General features: G+C 41.1%; 1 long non-coding RNA gene across 3 annotated transcripts in view; it reads left to right on the top strand.

Moving 5' to 3' along the window:
• The first annotated feature begins 269 nt into the window (after positions 1–269).
• Positions 270–17,327, top strand: part of LOC125698884 (uncharacterized) — a 108,565-nt gene continuing 91,507 nt past the window's right edge. For 2 of the 3 annotated variants that reach the window (XR_007379358.1, XR_007379359.1), the window contains exons 1-2: positions 270–415; positions 8,055–8,275. This is a non-coding gene — a long non-coding RNA (uncharacterized LOC125698884). Of the gene's footprint in view, positions 416–6,720; positions 6,882–8,054; positions 8,276–17,327 lie in introns of all 3 variants that reach the window. The other variant, XR_007379360.1, reaches the window with a different exon arrangement.

Consider the following 17,327-nt stretch of genomic DNA (forward strand, 5'->3'; position numbering starts at 1 on the left):
TGAGGCTTCCAAGGAGACAAATCCTGATGTTGTGTGTCTGGTGTTACCTCTGCACAAAGCTCCAGGGGTACACAGGAGTATCCCTGAGATTATCCCCCAAAAGAGACATGGTGAGTAACCAGCAGCAAGCCTGCCTGATGCTGGGGACATGGCCTTGGAGCCCACAGCCTGCAGCACAGCTGTGTCAAGCAGGCGGGGTTGGGCTGGTAACGTGCAGCAGGTGCTGGTCCTCCTGCAGCTGGAGGTGATGAGTATGAAGAGGGCTGGCCTCCACATAGGGCAGCTTCAGCCTGAGCTGTGGCATAGTTTCTGTGCCCTGTGCGAGGGCTGTAGAAGTTTGATTTTTGCTTTTGTCTCCAGCATGGTAGGATGTGGTTTGTTCTTGATGCTAGCCTCATCTCCATCCTCTGAATGGGTGAGTACAGGGCTTTTCTGTGCACTGTGAGTCAGGCTGCCTTGGGATGGTGTGTTGATGCGTGTGTGAGAATTAGCAATGTCTTTGTGTTGAGAGGAAAAAGAACAAAATCCTCAAAGACTTCAAGTGTTAATTCCTCTACAAGCCTAGCTTTGATTCCTCTTGTGCAGAATGTGTTCTCACAGACCTGGGAGTGAGAGAGAAGCTTACTAATTAATGTTTAAAAATACCTCTACAACTGCTCTGAAATTGCTCTTTCAGTGCAGAATAACTGAATAATTCCGGGGCTTGATGTGGGAAGGTCTTTAAGCTCTAGCAGTAATTCCAATAGGAACTCTTTCTTTTCTTCCAGGGGCATTTAAAGGGGAAGTTTTTGGAACAGGTTTGAAATCTGTCTGCTCTTGGCCTTCAGCCAGTGCAGTTTTTGTAGGGGAAAATAGTTATTCTGTTCAGCGAACACAAATGCTTTTCTCTGGAGAAAATGGCAATAATTTTCTGCTCTGAACTGGTGTGTCTGAGTCTGAGCACTAAACATCATCAGTGAATGTTGAATATCTAATCTGTATAAAAGCATAATTGCCAGTTTTCTGCCCAGGTGGGTGGTGATGTAAATGGAAATGATTGATCCAGAAAGCGGGAGGGATATATTTGAAATAATTTGAGCCTTAATGCTGCAAAATGGCTCCTTCCTTACACTGCAGAGCTTGTTGAGAGTATGCAAGCTGTAATGGGTCAGGCTGTAAGACCACATGTACGGGCACAATGCCTACTGAAGCACCTAGCAAGGGAGAAGCTTGGTCTCTGCTGTGGAGTTCTTGTACAGATTAAGAGCATATATTTACCATTATATCCTGTTGGTCCTGAGCTGATTAAGCTTGGCAAAAATTTTATAAGGCTGATGAAAGTTCAGGGTCCAACAAATGTATCTTTCTTGGAACGGCATGCAGAACTCTTGATAATTCTCTTTGTATCATATTTGAGGGGAATGTGAAGAACTGCATCTGGAAATCTACAGAGGGTATATCCTTCAGCATGTGCATGGCCCTGCTGGTGCTTAACAGATTTGATCATTGCAAAGATAAGCAGTGCAAGAACTGCTTCCAACTCTCAGCTGAGAAGCAAGAGTTGTGGCATGCAAAGGTCAGAGTGTGCAAGTGTGTTAAAATTAGACACGTCTGTCCAGATCTAATAAACCATTTGGATGCATTTACTAATTTTTGCATGCTTTAGTGTGAATGCTTTAAGTATTCTATCACTTATAGTGTGGAGCTGGTACCTTACAGCTGCTGCTGTAGCAGAAACCAATAGTGTTATAAACAACAAAATTTCTGCTACAATTTCTTGTGGCTAACATTACCATAAAGCTGGAAAATGTAAATCAGAAATAAAATACCAAGAAACCTTTTGAAATTGAAATGTCATGAGGTTTTTCTTGTTAGCTGTGCTCTGCTGCTGACAAGATGGCCATTCCTATTTTTAGCCTAATCAGTGAGGCTGAGACCATCAGGGTGATCAGAGAACTCAGGTGTGCCTTGCATGCAGGGGAGGCAGCTAGCAGAGGGCATGTGCTGGGATTCTGGAGGAGCATGAAGTTCGGGAGATTTCTGGCATGTGTTTAAGCTCGTTGTGCTGTGTCCTATGTAAGAACAGAGCAATGAAAACTTATCTGCTCAAATACTGCAGATCTCAGGAGCTTCTTGGCATTGCAGCTGTTACTTTGTTATTTCCTCCCCTTGGCTCTACGGTGGTGAACTTTTGTCATACAGCCCCTGGTGTGGAGCAGTGGGGAGAGATGTGTGTGGTGTCCCCACAGCAGGATCCTGCTGTTTGGCAGTGTACCTCACAATAAGAGGTTATGCAGAGACTACTAAGGATGGAGGAGAGCTGGGTTCTGCTGTGTTCCCAACATTGCCATGCTTACTGAGGTGTATGCAGATCCCCCTTCCACTTTAGAGCCAGGCTGGATGCCTGGTAAGCAATGGCTTTTTCTCCAGACTTCTCTCACTGAATACACTCTTCAAGGGCTGCTACTTTCCTTGCACTTGTTGCATTTTATGTGCTGCTCTTCCCTTTGCTTCACTCCCCTTTTAGTACAAGAATTGTCTTAGTGCTGGAGGAGTTAACTGCAGCATTGTGCAGCTGCCAGGCAGCTGGTTGCTTGTCTTTTTGTTAAAAGAGGAGACAGGATTGTAAACATTCATCTCAGAGGTATGATTATGCCCAGACCACAGTAGCTGCAGAAATCTTCCTACAGTGTACTTTGGCAGGGCTGAGTTGATTAATGAAGCGAGAAGCAAGAGGAGGAAAACTTTGGGAAACTACTCTGCTGTTCTGAAATACCTAATCTAAATTAGTATTCTAGTGTAAGTTGTCTGCTTTAAATTTGGACTCGGGGGAGAAAATATGCTGATACGTATGGGTTGTCTGATTTCCTTTCCGAGCTCAGCAAGACTCTGTGCCAGTGAAGGGCAGCAGGAAGCCTTGAGCAGAAAAACTAGAAGCTTAATGTTTCTAGCTGTTGAATGAAGTAATTGGGCCATTAAGGAAATGACCACAGGACAAGAGTATCAGCATCTTGAAAGCCCTTCAACTTATCCACTGCTGTCAGTGCTTAAGAAGTGCTGTGTTGATGTAATGAGCGCTTGAACTCGCAACTTCTTAATGTATTTAAGGGAAACAAGACCACCCTGAGTAGCTGTAGCTTTGCTTTCAAAAGAAGTTATGATTACTGAAATACTGTCACATGCTTTGAATCACTCAGTTCTGTGGCCAATGTATTGCAGCCTTTCTACAGAGCCATTAATTTTAGTGGCTAGGCCTCAAATGTTCTTTCCCATTTTTAGGCAGTTTGGCAGCAGAGCCGAGCATAAACATATCTGTGCGTATTTTCCTACTGCAATCAGTGTCCTGGTACTTTCAATGTAAATACTCTGAGATCCTACATCTGATAGTGGCCATGAGGCTGGTAAAGTACTGTGGAGTTGAAGGCGTTTCTGTCTCTGCACTGCTCCATCTGCCGTCCCTGCTAGCTCTGCTGGCTGACATGGCCCTGCAGCTGCATGGTCTGAGCACTTTACCTGAAAAAAAGAAGTATTTTTTTCTTTGCCACGTGCCAAAGCGTGTGGGAATATGATGAAAACTAATGGCAAGTTGAAAAGCTTGGTGTGTAGAAGTCCTTAATGCTGTCAGCATGCTGATGTTAGAGACCTCGCTGTGTGCTGGGTTAACTTTTCTCAAGTGGCTGAAGAAAGGCAAAATACAAATGCTGCTTTCTTGAAAGTGGATACAACGTTTTAAAAGGTGTTTCAAGTTAAATGCACACAACTTAAGCCACCTGAAATATTGATTTTCAATTTCTTCCACCTGGAGGTAAGGGATAATGAGAGGCTACACCAGCACTGTGTGATTAACTGGCAGTAGATGTAAAATATCTTAAGAAAAGGTCAGTCATTCTGCAGAAGTTTTGTAATGAAATGCCATCTATGTAGAAACACCAGCTGCACTTGAATTCCAAAGTTTGGAGTAACTTTGTCATTTGAAAATGTTTGCTACTATGATGATGCATGTGAATTGTGCTTGAGCCCTCATGTTCTGCAGTTCAGAGCTCTGTGTTGTGGATTTTGTTGTCAATCTGCTCAAATTCATTTTGTGCTCTCCAGCATTAACGTTTTCTTGCTAATATTTTCTAAACCACATCCAGCTCAGCCTGTGGAAAATAAAGCAATTGTTTAAATTGATGGTTTTGAACAAGATAAATCAGTACGTCGTGTTTGCAACCTCTTCTCATTCAGAAAGTTTGCTTTTTGTTCCACGCCCCCTCGGAGTACGACGGTAGGGCATAGGTTGGAAATATGTAAGAAAACGATGCCACCTGCAGGCGCTGGGCTGAGGGTGTGCTTCTCACCAGGGCAGCTCCGGAAAAGCTGCTGAACTGTCTCACGTTGATTTGCAGGTGATGAAGATATTTGTGCACGCGTGCTTCTTGTATTTCAGCAGTGAATGTTAGAGATCGTTCTTCAAGAACGTCTGTGTTCATCTCAAGGGTGTAAGTGGAAATGACTCGGATGAAGCAGGCTCAGTGGTTTAAAACTTCCCTTCTTGTTGCCTTCACAGAAATAAGGGCGTGCAGCCCTAGCAGTTTCTGAGGACCCCTGCGGGCCGAAATTCAGATGCTTTGGTGTATTGTTTTAGGTGTTAGCTGGTACTGACCTCATAATAATTTATGTATGATAGTACAGAGTTCTATTTCCACTGAGGTTGGACTAGTTCAGAAAATCTGTTCAGGTTTTTGACTGCTTATTAGTGTGATTTAATTGTGTATGACTGTGCTCAACTCAAACGTCTCAGGCTGCATAAACAGTGCAGTAGCATTGCCAGAAGCAAAGCTGCTTTTGAGTTTGGGAGTACCTACAAATAAACCTTGAAAACAATGAGAAAGTATTGGATGGGGAATGATTTAAGGGGAACAAAACAAAGTAATGGAAGACATGAATGTGTTGCTAATTACCTGCCATTCTGATTTCTGAAGTAATTTTTCATCCATGAACTATGTGGTCAAATGTAGCAGCAAACCAAGAAGGTATGTTCTAGCTTGTAGGCATGTTAAATACTGGGAATTGATGTTATGTCATTGCTGCTACAGGTTTCCTGTTTAGAATCATTGTGCTGTAGCTTGAGGAGAGCTGCTGAAGCTGAACTGTTCATCATAAATCGTAATTGCACCAAGATGATCTTCACTAGCTCTGCAGACTTATTTCCACTTGAAATTGGTAGAAGAAAGGCTAGGAACAATTATCTGATATTAATTACATCAAAGTCTTTGAGTTCTCCTAGTTCTTAAAATCTTTCCTTTCAAGTTTAAGTGTTCAGGCACAGTGGGCTGAAAACTCTTAGCAAGTACACAAAACTCAGTCCCTGACACAAAGTAGTTGTTCGATACCAACTTTAGTGAAAGGGGAGCAGTCCACAGCTATGATTTCATTGGGTAATAATGCTGTGAGGATGGAAAGGAGATGTGGTTTTAGTATGGCATGGTTACCTTTAGCACACTTAAGGTTTGAGCTCTAATTTTGCAGAAAGAGCATTTCTGATGGGTAGTTACTATTCCAAATTAGGCTGGAAAGCAAAGGAATCCTTGTAAAGCTGCAGCCCAAAATGGGCTCGAGTAACAACTCGTGTCAGGTAGAGAAGCTACGAGTTTGAGTTTCCTTTGATTTTTGCACCTTAAGGCTCATTTTGCAGTGACAGGGACTGAGTCTCACAGTGCTCAGGACATTAGTTTCATTTGCTTTCATTTCTCAATGCCTATTTTCATGAGTTCAAGCAGCATGTAGTATATTTGTGACCTTTACTTTTCCCTATGCTCACTGGAATCCAGGCAAAGAATTCCAGGTTAATGGAAGGGAGCAGACCAGCACACAACATGATTGTATATGAACCTGATTTTCACAGGAATCCTGGCAAAGGAAGTTGGAGTACTCAGATGCAAATGCATACATCCTTTGCATTGCTCCTATTTGATTTAACACCCCAGTGTCTGTGGGACCACAGATAGAATTTTTCCTCTGAGGGTAACGTGAATAGTAGCACCCATGCTCTTATAGCAGGGCTGTAATATGTGAAATTTATTGTATGTGCTAAAATATGAGAAAAATGGATGTTTTGACTGAAAGCTATACTCTGCACAGCCCCTGGAGGGCACCAACAGCCAACATTACGTTTTTTCACTTGCCCTGTAGTTATTACTGACTGTCATAGAGTGCTATGAAGATGGCAGATATATCCCCCACGTATAGGTTAAATGGAACGTGCTTCGCCTCGCGTAATTTGGAAATTCAAAGGACCAATTTCTTAGTGTAATTGAAAACCACTACATTTCAGGCTTATTCATTGAATCAGTATTTCGTGTTAGAATCCAAATTCATCTTTCTACCTTTAATCAAAATAACGAGGGTGTAGTTATATTTACTCAGCCTTTTGACAATCAAGTTCAGTGTAGCTGCATATGATTAAGTACACACACACACAGCCACAAAAGGTTAGCACGGGCATGACTCAAGTCATGAGGGAAATCCATCTCGTAAGGCTGAAAATCTGAACTGACAGTTCAACACTCAGCCTAATGCCTGAGTCCCTCTGGAAGGGAGAAGTAAAAAGGAAAGGAGAAAAGGCAAAATGACCAGCCTGACATAAGAGCCCTGTCAGTTTGTATGTACTTCCCTCTGGATTTTATTTTTTTTTCTATTTAGCCTGGAGTCCTCTTGCTTTAAAGTTGCATTAATGCAACTTTCCTGAATTGCTTCCAGCACCTGTCAGAAAGTGACGTGGCATCCAAATGCATTTGCAGTGCACTTCTGAGCTTCTGTATTCTGCGTGGACCAGTCAGCTGGAAACATGTATTTGAAGTGTGCACATGGAAATGTTTATCTGGAGCACACCCCACTCTGCACCACAGGCATCTGATGGGGTGGGTAAGCTGGGTGCTGACACCCTTAATTCTCTGGGATGGTGGTGGGTTTGAGGAGCTCACCTCTATGAAGAGAAGTAAAAGGGGCAGATTGGCTGGTTAGTATCATCCACTTGGGCATTATAGTAATGAGGATCAGGTGCCTTAATTGCAGCTCAAATCTAATTCCAGTGTTATTTATGGGATGTCCTATCTGGCCTATGTTATACAGGAGATCAGCGTGAAGAACCTCATTGTTTGCTGTGATAATACAAAAGCAGTTTGGCACAAGGACACGTTTGTGAGAAGAAGCTATTCTGCTCGATGGTGTTTTTGCAAGAAGCTGAATAAGTCTGGATGCCCAGCAGTGTGCTGCTGTTTTCCAGCACTTCACTGACTAGGTTTTCTGTAGCCTCAACCTGGCAGCTGTGTGCCCTCTAGCTGGGGGCATGCTGGATGCATGGGCACTCTGGTTTTCCCTGTAGGCTGATCTGCAGGGAAGCAGATATGACTTGTCCTTTCATTCAGCTGGCATTGGCCTTTGCTGAATACAAGACGTTCAGGGGGATTTTAATTCTTCCTGGGGATGGAAGGAATAAAAAGTTTGTCAGTAGGAATGCTTGATGGTCGAACACAGCTTAACTTCAATGGGCTTATGGCCTCAAGTAGTGACTTATAATCCAAGTGAGCTGATACTCTTTCATTGCCAGTGAGGCCAGGCTGTGTTTCCTTGCACTTGTTGGCCATGCTTGTAGACAGCTGGTGCGCAAGAGCTGCTTAAGCTGTGCCCACTTGATTTGTGTGTGAGCATGAGGTCGCATACAGAGGTACTCCTCAAAGGCAGTGGTGTTAATTACTCACTGTTCCCACATCCAGGGATTCTCTGAGTTGGGGCTGTAGGTGCGTGTTTAGGTTGCCTGTCTCTGCTTCCCAGTTAAATCAAGCTTGCCAGCTGTCTTGTCCAAACAGGCAAGAGTCAATTTTCTGGTAAGCTTCTGTTTTGTGCTCTATCAAGCAATCAATGGCTCATGCTCCGTTACCTGAAACTTGTGTTTTCATTTATGCTTCTGCAAGGTATGAGTGAATATTGTTTTACGTGTCTGTGAGTATAAACATGATTATGTAACACCTAAAGAAGAGTGGTGTACTTCTTTGGCTGTTGTGCTGACTGTTCTCTCTGCTGTTCCTTTACAGGTCCGTGCTGGTTTTTCTCTGCATCTGTCCGTGTTGCATTGGTGGTGTCAGTAAGCACAAGCTGGAAATGGCATACAGATTGTTTTAATTTGCACCAAGGACATCTTTGCCTCTATGAATAAGAAAGCATTTTTGAAAACATCCTTCATCTACTAAATTGAGTGCTCCTAGTTTCCAGTTCTACAGTACGTTGTCAGCAGGATCAGAGCTGGGCCTACAAGGTGAGTGTGAACAAATTTAGAATGTATTCATTAAACTAATGTGCGTTGTTTGTTCTGTAACTCTAATTGGACTGTGGATTTAACACTTCAAGTGGTAACGTCCTTCAACTGTTGAAGGAACATGGCAGCGTTGGGTGGTATTTGCTGGTTCTTCTGTCATGGCTGTGGGTTGCGAATCTTTCTCAGAAGAAATCAGTGACTTTCAAGTGTGACAAAAAAGGGATAAAACTTGCTCAGGCAATCCCACAAGCACTCTTCATTCTGCTTTTAACTTGTAGGGACTAAGCAGTGTCATCTGTCCCTAGTCCATTCCCTGAACTCTAACTGTGCTCAGCATAAACTAAAGAGAGAAGAGATTCTGTCCTGTACCCTTTTCTTTAAAGGCTGACCACTGAGCTTGCTGAGTGAAGTCCTCCCCTTGAGTTGCTGAGGAGTTCTGTTCAGGATGGTGTTCTGAGTAAGCTTTTTAGTGACAGACTGGATTAATTCCAAGGAAGCCCCTTTATTCTGTTGCCTAGTTAATAATGTATCTCTTCTCTTTAAAAAATAAATAAAAAAAATCAATGTGTACTTAACTGATAGCTGAAGTAGCCTCAGAAACACCATTTCAGTCCATGAGCTGCATAATAGATGTTTTATTGCTCTGAAAATCCTAACTAGACTGAAACTTCTTATATGCGAGTTTGCATTATCATTCTAAAGGACTTAGATGGTTATTTTTGTGACATTTTTCTTCTTGGAGAGATTGGATAGAAAACACAAAGCGCAGTATCCCAGCAAGTTAAGTGAACTAGCAGAGGTAATAACCTTCTTCTTTCCCTTTCTGAAAGGGATTTATAACCAAGATGAAACCTGCAGCAGTACATTGAGGTTATAAAGCTGCTATCCAGCATTACCTCATCCTTAAACAGCTGTTAACAAACAAGCTGCTCTGGAAAGCAGTTTATGTGACTGTTCCCTTCTGTTGAGTAATGCAGGGTAAAGTAAGGTTTTACACTAGGATTTGGGAGAAAATATCATCTAACACTGTCACTGTACAGCACTGGCCAATCCTTTTCACTGTGCAGTTTCTCATAACAAGGTAAGAACTGAGATTTTTAACATGAACTTTTGCCATTGTAAATTCAGCTGATCATTTTAATAGCTGCTGGCACCTTGTTTTGCAACACCTTTATTTTAGAGAGAAGAAAAACAGGTTATTGTAGAGTTTGAACAGTTGTGAAGTGTCAGGTCTTTTTTGATTCATTTCTGTCAGCATAGGCGATTGAGTTGGTGAGTCCTAAAGGAAGCATCCCAGTAAGAGTTTTCTCTTGTTTGTTGTTCGTTTGTATTTATTATTGTTATTTCATAATGAAGCTTCAGGAGTTAGCTGTAAATTGGTGAGCAAAGCCATGTGCCACTAATGACGGAGGGGTCTAAAACTTGGGCTATGATGAGATCAAAATACACATCTTGTAACATGAACAAGAATTGTTTTGATTAAAGCTGAGGCTTTAAATTAATTTGCGTGGGATCTAGATGAACCTGTGGGATCAAAGCAGGTTGCATTGTAAACAGGTTCAGAGTGATGATGAGTGAACAGAGCTCATGTCACAGGCTGAGACTGACCTCCAGCAGAAGTGTGCAGGGTGTGATGCAAGTGGTTTATCTTCTACAGAGTTCATGACTGAAGAGCAGCTTGCAGACAACTCAGTTCAGTTATATTTTTGATGGGGTTAGAGGTAGTGTAGAGACAACTGCATGCTACACGAGATAGACATTTCATGCAGTGTAGTACACACCTGGTATGAGAGGACTGCTTTGGCTGAACGTGAAGTGTCTGTCATAAGTCAGTTGTAGCCACAATTAATAAGTAACTTTAAGGCCCTTCTCTTCCTAGAGCCCGAAAGATTTGTTAACATAGTTCTAATTGCAGATTTTCAGAAGCGTGGGTGTTCATTGTATACAGGACAAGAGTAACTAGGAGTATAGATACCTTAAGATCACTGCCAGCTTCTCTAGCAGAAATGATTGCCACAAGTGGAAACTTTATTGAAAAGATATTCAATCTTCTTACAGCTATGAACTAGATTTTAGACTGGAGATTCTGTTTATCAGTAAGGATTGTGGAAGTCTTCTGTTTGTATTGAAGGTAGAATGAACTGAATCAGATATTAATCAGAACTGGTTTGGGAGCCTTTTCAGTAAATGACTTGGAGAAGCTGGACGCAAGATCTCTTCCAAAATGCTGTCTAAATCCTTTGTTTTTCCCAGAGATCAACCAGTTTAGGCATCAAGCTATGTTAGACCTCTAACACCTCTGCAAAAACAAAGTCTTTCCAGTAGGCAATTTGAAATATTTAAAGATCTCTATATTTCAAGGATGATTTTGACAAAAAAATTTTGTTCAGAAATGTCCCTTAGTATATTTGCAATACAGCTAATCTACCACTCTTCAGAACTGGCTTGCAAACCAAATAATAATTACTCTAAATTCTATGCATGTTTTCCCAGCTGCATAAAGATGACAGTTGCTACAGCAGGGAAACAAATAGCTCTGTGGTACCTGAAAATGACAATTATCTTGCATCAATTGTGAGTTCCTAGAGAACCTTGGAAACAACATTTCACATTATCAAATCCAGTTCCAGACTTTGTGGGCAACCACATAACAGAATTGTGGTAGAATAATCTGAAAAGGTGTTGGAGAGGTCATGTAACACATCCATCAGCCCCAAGGCAGGATCAACTGTATATTAATCCTGACAGATATTTTTCTCAATCTGTTCTGAGAGATCTCCTATGGTGGAGAAGCTCTCAGCTAATCAATTCTGCCTCCTCATCCCTGACACTGGAAAGACTTTCTTAATGTTTGCCCTAAATCTTTCTCCTTGTAATTAGTCAGGAAAACTGAGTAACTTATCTGTCCCAGGTATGGATAAAAGATTATGTTTCACTCCTTGCATGTGAAGATGTTGCAGCCCCCCAGTGAGCCTCCTTCTCTTTAGGGTATGCAGCTCTAATGTTGTTAGTCTTCCTGTGTCATGTTTGGTGAATCTCTCATTAGCCTGGTTGCACTCCTGCTGCACTCCCTGGTTAGTTTGTATTTCTCTTGATCCAGAATATCTTTCTCACCTGTCTAAAACAGAACCCATAACCCACCTTTGATTCAGTAACAGTTAAAAGCATTTAGTACTTACTATTTTACTTAAAGTAAAAGAATTATTATTATGGAAATGCATTTTTTTCCCCCTGCAATTGGGAGATTAGTATTCTGTAATAACAAAAGTAATGCAGAATATCAGTTAGGAGACAGGTGTATGAATGCACTGCAATGGGTGTTCTAGAGCCAGGTTTCAAAAGTACTCAATCTTATTGTTTTTCCTCAGTGATTTGGATCCAAGCTGCTTTGTCTCTGACCTTTTTTTAACTGACATTTACCTTCCTCCCTTCCCATTGGTAAGCACCTTTTCCTGTTTGTCTTGTGAATACCCAGTGTGTCTAGTAATGATTGCTATTTTTTTGTGTGTGTTTCAATTCTTTATAACAAGTTCTAAATCTCACAGCCGGTGTGCAGTGCTCCCTGGCTCTGAAGATGCTCGGTCCTCATTTGCACACACTCTGACATGACAGCCTGTTTCATGACAAATGCCGTGTATCGCTGATGGTGCCACGTGAAACTTCTGTGGTGTCTTTTCTTCCTCCTGCAATTAAAGCTTTCATCTTAGTTGCTGCCTTTTGTTTCTTTTGAACTCATCAGGAGAGGAATGTCAAATAGTATTTGAAATTGCAGTCTTGGCTAAGACAAAACATAAAAATGTGAGGTAGTAATCACATTAGATCAGCGTTCAAAAGCTGGTAAGTAGGCTGGCCAAATAATTTGCCCTCATTTCAAAGCAACAACTTAAGATCCTATGGAACCAGGTATTGCACTAAGCAGCTTTGAGAAAGCCAGGCTCAATTAATCAAGGTGGGACAATATAAAGCTGCAATGGTAGAACCTGGAACAATTTGTTAGTCACTCACAGCTGAGGAATGCAGATACCCTGCTAGAGATATAACTGGCAATGATAAAATGTCAGTAAAAATTTGAGATTAAAGAAGACCATTTGATCCCTTAAAACCAATCCAGAAGTTTCCCCTCACCCTCTGGCTCTCGCCTGGCAAGTAACACCATAAGGCTGCTCTGAGCATGGTAACAAACTGGAGATCTTTAACACCAAAGTAGAAAAAAAAATTGGAAGTGCCAGAGGGGAAGAAAGAAATATGAAGCTCTTGCTGATGTCTTGAACTACTGAATTAGCAGCAAATTTTCTAGCTAAAAAGTCTGGCTGGTGCTAGGAAACAAGTTGCTTTCCCAACTTCAAAGTACCCATCAGGCAGTCCAGCGAGGATAATTCCTTCCATGAGCGGTCAGTTTATCTCTCACGTGTGTGAGTGAGACATTCTATGTGAATCTCTGAAAGATTATTTCTTTTTATTATTATTATTATTTTTTTTTTTTGTCTTGCATTTGAGTTTCTGAGCGCTGAATGTTCTGGGTTTAAGGTGAGAAAATACATTTTGGGAAGGTTTTTATGGAAATTGCTTCTGTGATAGGGCCAGAAATGAACCTTTCTGTGCTGCAATTGCAGAAGGAAATGACCACCTGAGTTATAGCTGAATGAAATTTACCTTGTTACCTAAGCTATGGTTATTTTCTCAGCAACTTTGTTCTTCAGGATGTGTGTCTGGAGCTTCTAGGGAAGGTTGTCACTTTTGAGTGTGACTTGATCTTTCTCAGCAAATTTCCTCTCATCGTTGTGCTTGTGTAAAGGAGGTGCTACAAAGCAGTCAAGGCAGAGAAACTTCATAAGGAGATATTGGGCTCAGTCTTACACTTGCAAAGTGTGCTGCATCCGTATCACCCCTGATTAGAATGCATGCATGGGTCTGAAGGCGCTGAAGCTGTAACACTTAGCCAGTTTTTGTAAGGCTCTGGAGCTTCTGAATTTGCCAAGCTGGCTTTCTGAAGAGTTTGGTGTTCGGTGATGGTCTGCATACCATACTAAATTCAGCAGCATGTTTTTTCCATGTTGGAACAGAACTGCAGTCGTTCCTGAGGTCTTTGGCTTATTTCAATTACTTAGTTTTACAAAAATATTTTACAAATCTTCTCTCTTTCATACTAAGTTTCTTCCCAAACTTTGATTTAAACCACAGAGACAAAGATGGATCTTTCCTTTATATATCTGCAGAGTTGGATTTACTTCTTTGACCCATTTGAGGATGATTGAAAGCTAATCTGTCTCCTTTTTATTGGCTTTTGGTACAGCATGTATTTCTTTGTTTCCCTTTTTCATTCTGTGTTGTCTTGTGGAAATACGTAACTTCAAGCAGTAAAGAATTATCCTCCTCCAGTAAGAACAAATTGACAACAACCTGTAGTCCAATCCAAGAGAAGTTTTATGCCTTTAATTAGCTTCTTGGACTGTATTCATGCATGATTCAGATAAAATGAACTATGAGCAGTAATAAAAGAATTGTTCTCACCTCTGACCTTGTAGAGAAAAATGCTGTAACCAGAAAGGTTTTTTTGGCCCAACATCAGTGACAACTAGTTGAATTCCTCTCTTTGGAGCTGACTTTTTTACCATATAAAGCATATAGATTGCTCTGATTGCTGTTGACGTCTTGTTCAAGGGTGGAATTTGGCTTGTGGTCTGTTAAATCCAGAGAATGATGTTTTAAGTAATGTTGCATTCTGCTTTAAAATGGTGCTATTCCATTTTCAAATACACGTTTTCAGCTTCTGCACGGGTTGATTATTTTTGTTTATTAATGCACTGAAAGGTATAAAATGTTGAGGGTTTTTTTGTTATACTACCACGTCAAAGCTAGACTTGCTATTTATTGAGGCTGTTAGAGTTTACTGAGGTTATTGCTCAAGTGGCTGACGCTGTGATCATCCATAGCATTATATTGGGCAAGAACAACTTCACCCTATGTATATTTTGTTCCTAAAGAGCTGAATGAGCATGAGAGTTACATCCAGGGATATTGATTGATCCTAGCACTGGTTTTGATAGAAGCTGCTGACTCACTGCAGCAACCCAAGATTGATCGCCACGTCCTTCGTTCTGGTGGGTAACACCTCTTTGCATCCCTGACCCTTTGCAGCAGAGCTGGCTCTTCAGACACGGTGCCACGCATAGTGCTGCTGTTCACAAAGGGTTTGCAGAGCTGCAGATGGGGAATACCAATAAAATCTGCACATTTATTACGTTCAGTAATTAAATTTACCACGGTGTTTTGCTCCATTTTTTTTATTCAGTGTATTCAGCAACTGTCTGTATTTTAATGGCTTCTACTATGTCAGAGTATAAATGTCTACTTTAGTCATTTCTCTGCTAGTGCTCAGGGATGAAATACCTCAGTGGTGTGCAGGGGCAGCTTCAGGCACCCCATAGGGGTTATGCACTATACAGAGTTTAGAGCAGTGTTCCCTCTTGCTTATAGGAGTGTGCTGTTGCAAACAGAAGTGCTAGCCTGGTGGCATCCGTGCTGTGAAAGAAGAAAAAGAAGGGCCTGGATAGGGTAGCTTAAAATAACCACAAACCTGTCTTAGCTTCTGTGGCAAAGTCAGGCTGTGGAAGGGCCACGTGTGGCGTGAAGTCAGGTTCCGTTCTGCTAAATTCCTGGGTAGAGCAACAGAGTGCAAAGTTAATAGTATTTTAATTTTATTGCCAAATGCACAGAACTGCATTAAAAACAATAGAATCACAGTGTAGAACAAGTGATGCTAAATTTAGCTGCTGTTGAACCTGCCAGTTAGTGATGTCAAAAGATCTGTGCTTTGCAGTGGTTTGGATGTGGTCATTGAGCTCTATAGTCTGTATTTTTGGGTTGAAATCATTGGATGCATATTTTCATTGATGTGTCTTTAGACACATTCTTTAGACATATTTTCTTCTGGTGCTCTTGAAATTCAGTAATGCAGCTCTGAGGCTAAATAAATGTGCTTTTTCAAAAAATACGGGCTCTGTAATTGCAGTTTAATAATATTTATTTACTGCTTCCATGTTATTTATGAAACTGTCTATTTTGTTGCATTAGTTACAGTTCTAGTTACCTACAGAACTGCACTTCAGTAATCCTCTACCCAGGCAGCCCACTTATGAAAACACAAAATCAACAAAAAAGCTCCCATTGAACAAGCCACCTATGTAGAAGGTTGCAATGTAGAATAATGATGTAGAATAGCTTCATGACATAACCGTGAAGAGCTGAAAAATATTTCAGAACTTGGATTCGTGTTTTCAAATGAAAAGTTGGGCTCTGAAAGCATTCATGACAAAGTTCAGCATCCAGAGTTAGTGCATGAAGAGGGATTTGATTATGGGGAAGTTCCAATTTTATGAAATGAAAGACTAAGGAAATAAAAATATGATAAAAAAAAAAAAAAGGAACTGGTCAGAAATGGATGGCAGAACATAAATATTAAAAAATCAAAAGAATGTGTATGAATTAAAACTACAAAGGGTGTTCAGTATCTTACTGAACTGGGGGGAAAAAAAAAAAGGCAGTGGCTAACAGAATGATGTTTTGTGCTCCCTGGACCTTAGAGTCTCACTGTGGAGTGGCAGTAATCATCCATATACTTGGTTAGGCCAAGTGTTTGTGTTTGGCCTTCATTCCAACAGATTGCCAATAGAAATGAAAATATTTAGGAAAAAAATTCCCTGATCAAAGGTGTGGTCTGTCCTCAGAATGCCTGTATTTCAGATGGACTGCACTGGGAATGTACACGAGGCATTGGGATCTTTATTTATTGTGGTTTAAGTATTGGCTTTTGTGTTTTTAGTGTGTGTGGTTGTGCATCCATAGATAGTATTTACATTTCTGCCAAGTGGGCTTTGTGGAAAGCTCAAAGGGAAGCGAGTTGTGTTCTGGGGACATCAGTTAGTGACCTTAAGAAAAAAAAAGGAGTTTAATGTGAAATGAGCTGCTTTAAAACAATATGGTTACCTCTCTATTTCAATGATGGGTGAAACTAAGTCGTGCCTTGTGTGTTTCCATGGATGTGCCCTGTGGTCAGATCGCCAGCATACTGGCCTACGTGGGTTGGAACTGCCTTGACTTTCTGATTTGATGAATTAGAAAGCACAGCATTGTAGTGAAAGTTAATACAAATAAAAATAGAAGAAGAATAAATAAAGAAAATGAAAGCAGCCAGATATAGCCAAGCCTTTGATCATAGATTACAAAGATATTTCATTGCATAAAAGTGTAATGATGTCTTTGAAGAGTTTGTAACGCAAAAGTTCATGTACATCACAAAGCATAAAGGGTAGGGGAGGGTAAAGGGTTAAGAAAGCAGAAGATAAGACTTTGTACATCGTTAATGAAAAATATCATTCATTGCAGTGAAGACTTTGATTCTTTATTTTACTGTATGTTGGCTTAGCACAGCGTGAGGATTTAAAGACGTAAAGGAGAACAAAGGCACAAATCCACTATGTGTGTATCACAGAGTATGAGGAAATAGGGTAACTGTTTCCAAAGGGAGAAACAGCCAAGAAGAACCTGTTAAAACACAAGATGCCTGCAAACTGAACTACAGACCAAACAGCTAAAATCTGATTGTGCTACAAGAAAGCAAATGACAGTGACAGTGATGGTTTCTGTTACAAGGCTGTTTTTTCTTTTTTTGTCCCCCATTGGAAAGCCAAAGGGGGGGCCATTCAGAGTACCATGACCAGCTGGTTTGGGCTGTCACCCCGAGTAGTGTTTGACTATGTGTCTGTCAGGAAGATAGGTGCTGGCAGAATGTGTGTTGGAGAGGGGGAGCTCGTGGTCCTTGTTTTTTAGGGCATGCCGAGGTGCTGCACTGTGGTGCAGTGTGAACTGGGCTACGTTTTGGAACTGAGGTTGCATCCAGCCCCATTGCCCCCTTGGTACTGCTTCAAGCACTGAGTTTTCCTTCTTCCCTCAGCACTGCACAGCAAGTTTCTAGACATAGTTACCTAGCCTTGTTTTTCTTTCTGCTTCTGTTAGGACTGACAGAAGAACTAAAAAAAAAGTAGGTCTGCCT

This window comes from Lagopus muta, chromosome 11 (assembly GCF_023343835.1).
Source record: "Lagopus muta isolate bLagMut1 chromosome 11, bLagMut1 primary, whole genome shotgun sequence".
NCBI lineage: Eukaryota > Metazoa > Chordata > Aves > Galliformes > Phasianidae > Lagopus > Lagopus muta.